This window comes from Strongylocentrotus purpuratus, unplaced genomic scaffold (genome assembly GCF_000002235.5).
Source record: "Strongylocentrotus purpuratus isolate Spur 01 unplaced genomic scaffold, Spur_5.0 spur5_scaffold_14, whole genome shotgun sequence".
NCBI classification, from domain to species: domain Eukaryota; kingdom Metazoa; phylum Echinodermata; class Echinoidea; order Camarodonta; family Strongylocentrotidae; genus Strongylocentrotus; species Strongylocentrotus purpuratus.
Genome location: NW_022145599.1, coordinates 19,767,655 through 19,771,460, shown reverse-complemented (window position 1 = coordinate 19,771,460; position 3,806 = coordinate 19,767,655). Strand labels below are relative to the sequence as shown.

At 34.2% G+C, this 3,806-nt stretch overlaps 1 long non-coding RNA gene across 1 annotated transcript; it reads left to right on the top strand.

Annotated features, from left to right (window-relative positions):
• The first annotated feature begins 203 nt into the window (after positions 1-203).
• LOC115923527 lies at positions 204-1,505 on the top strand. Its single transcript, XR_004063951.1, has 2 exons — positions 204-246; positions 1,357-1,505. It is a non-coding gene; the product is annotated as an uncharacterized LOC115923527 (long non-coding RNA).
• Positions 1,506-3,806: the final 2,301 nt, after the last annotated feature.

Below are 3,806 nucleotides of genomic sequence, written 5' to 3'. Positions count from 1 at the left end.
GACGTCAACTAGTTTGCGTTCCAAGCGTATCAACCTGTCCATGCCTATTCAATCACCTTATCTTAACGATCATGAAGCACGCACGAAAAGCATGTGATGTCACTACAGACATTTTGGTAAAATACAGAGTAATGTACAATGTAGTGTAGGTATACCTATAATACAAAACATGATTTATTTTTAGAATGAATTTGATATAAAACAGCTTTTGCCCAAATAATATTTCTTCAATGATAAACCTGACAGGTGATGTCACTACAGAAGTTGTGATGAAACAAAGGGTATTCATTACTTAAAGCATACACATTTTTTTCCACATAACAGGAAAAGATTAACAATTGATTGCATTGCATGAGAACATGTCTTGTCAAGACATTTAACTCACTCTTTACAAAAAACAAAAACAAACACAAACATCAGAAATTCATAACAACAAACTGAACCAAGGGTAAATTTGTAATATGTCACATTTTCATATATGAACAAAACACTCTTGCATGCACTATCCATTTCAGAACTCTATATAGATTGTGTACATGTATGTAAAACTATAAAACTGTTCAAAACAACACTGGATGAAAAATTGAATACACTCAATGGTATATGCAAGATTGGAGTTGACCAACTCTGTAGCTTGTCACTACAGACGTTTTGGTAAAATACAGAGTAATGTACAATGTAGTGTAGGTATACCTATAATACAAAACATGATTTATTTTTAGAATGAATTTGATATAAAACAGCTTTTGCCCAAATAATATTTCTTCAATGATAAACCTGACCTTCTGTTTCAACTCCTTTTCTGAAATACCAGCCATTCCACAAATTTTGGTCAACCAGCATTTAACTGCAATGATACTGAACAATCAACTTTTTTAACATGTACACTATGAACGGTGAATTGTAAACTGTATATACCTGATCTAACTATTATAATATGATATACTGTTTAATACAGGCTAGTGGTTACATTTTAATACACAACTAACAAATGTATTACAACATTGCTCATACTAGCTACATCAAATAACAAAATGTTATACATATAATTTGAGAGTGCTCTGGTAAGAATATTTTCATGAGGTGAAAGATTAGTTGCACCATACCAGGAGCTGGCGGAACGGCCAATCTTCCACTAAAATGAAAATATTCTATCCGATGAATAAAACATTTATCATTTGTTGTATAACTCATCTACAGATTCCCATCTAAAATATTTTATAAATCATCAGGAAGACAAGATTCAATTCAATAAAAACTATTTTTTTAATGTTCCTTTAGAAGCAGAACCCACACTTATAATTGGCGGTGGTCATCACGCTTGGAATTCAAACCCAGAAAAAGTGTTCTTTGCAGGTGATGTCACTACAGAAGTTGTGATGAAACAAAGGGTATTCATTACTTAAAGCATACACATTTTTTTCCACATAACAGGAAAAGATTAACAATTGATTGCATTGATTGCATTGCATGAGAACATGTCTTGTTAAGACATTTAACTCACTCTTTACAAAAAACAAAAACAAACACAAACATCAGAAATTCATAACAACAAACTGAACCAAGGGTAAATTTGTAATATGTCACATTTTCATATATGAACAAAACACTCTTGCATGCACTATCCATTTCAGAACTTTATATAGATTGTGTACATGTATGTAAAACTATAAAACTGTTCAAAACAACACTGGATGAAAAATTGAATACACTCAATGGTATATGCAAGATTGGAGGTGACCAACTCTGTAGCTTATCAAAGCTGACCCATAAGTCGCTGTTTGACCAACAAATTACCTCATACAGTGGCAACTCGTTCTTGCAAACCCTTTTCTTAACACAAAGTTCCAAATAATACAAAGAGGAATTCAATTTCCAAGGTGTTCTTGTAAATTTCATTCTATCCTGATAACACAAACCTAAATCCAAACCCCCACCAACTTTGTGTAAATGAGTTGCTACTCTACACAGTACAGGAACGAAGATGCTTCTGATCCCAGCCAAATGAGGAGATATCAAACTTGAATGGGCATAGTACCTTAACAAGTTTGATCAGATCACAGATTGGAGAAATGCAATGGAGCATCTCATGTTTGCAAAGGGACTTTGGGCTAACTCTTATTATCTCCCCAGCTGGGTCAACACAAGTGAGCATCATATGTCCCCGTTTAAGCTGAAAACCTTTATACATGGGCTATTCAATTCCTAGGACGACCAGCCGGGAGGTAATAATCAAGGTTGGCCTGCAAAGTCCCCATTTGATCTACACAACTTTTAACATCTTAAAACATGTAATTACCTACAACTTAAGGATGCACCCAGCAACGTCAAAGTTTGCCATACCCTTAAATGATTTTTTTTTTTTGCTATCTTCAAACTCTGTTCCATCATGTCAGTAAATTCTGTGATGCTAATATAAACATTGAACCATCAAAAACTGTTTTGTGGACCCTTTTCAGGTTTAAAATCTAACAAAACTACAGATGAAACCTTTTTTAACGCAAAATTCAGTGTCCTTATGCGATGCATGCTACGTGTCCCCGTCACATTGCAACACGATGTGCAATATCCGCGCAATCTATCTACGTGACACAACGCCCATGGAAACAGCAAGCAATGTAAACAGATGGTGAGACCATGTGGACGTTTACTCTCAAATCCATATAAATTCAATTGGAAAAAATGTCTAATGTACCATCGGATGCAGCATATTGTCGGCAACCGTATACCAAAGTCAGGATCGAGACACAGGATCTTGGGGTTTTCAAGATGAGATTGAAAATGCAACTGAAAATCCATGTTTCTGCATAAAATCATAATTTCAGCCATTTCATTTTTATAGTTTATATGAGTTTTGAACCCTCAGGACTAAAAAATAAAACATTTCTGATTTAAGATTTCATACAGAATACATTGTACCTACTATAAAATCTAGTAACGTTTTTTTGTAATTAGGCCCTAGAACTTTTTTTATAGCCCCAACTCATAAGTTCAAACTTGGTTATTATATTTTTGGTACATTGTGAGTTATATTTTGGACACTAGGAAAATAATTTTTTGTTGCAAGGATATTTTATTTATGGTGGTCGAAAAAAATGGGTAAAAAAAATGATAAATTGTTGTCCAAATTGTATGTGTTCAATGGATTTAACAGGTCATTTTCAGCCAGAAAATGTATACCTTTATACACTTCCCATCAATAGTTTTTGAGTTACATACGAGATGAACTATACTGCATAAAGCATGTTGCTGAGTGCATCCTTAAATAAACAATGTTCTTGGTCAGAAGCTGATCATAGTTTGTCGCAGAAATATACCCCACTTACCCTGCAAATCTTTATACAAACTGATGTTACACATTGGTCAATGCTCCCTGATAATTGACTGCAACTGGAAAATTATCGAAGCTGGCAAGCTTTGAGTCCACTTTGATCTGTAAAACTTTATTCACAATTTGGCCTTGACTAACTGGGGATCTGATCATAGATGGTACAAAGTCCCATTTGATCTGCAGACATAACTTAATAGAAACACATTGAACACATGATTATGCTTTAATGGTTATCTGGCCCTACCCAATAGCTGAGTGCGAGGACCTGATTAAATTTCACAAAAGGGGCAAATGGTCTACTTTTTGATGATTTTTTTGAAAAAAGGGTCCAAACTTAGATGAAATTGGACAAGAGTGGTGAGATATTTATAAAGTCTAATAAAGGCCAAAGGTCCATGGTAATTGACCAACAGTCTAAACCCAACTGCTAACCAAGTTGTCTCATAAATCAAAATTAGACATGTTACTTTTTACA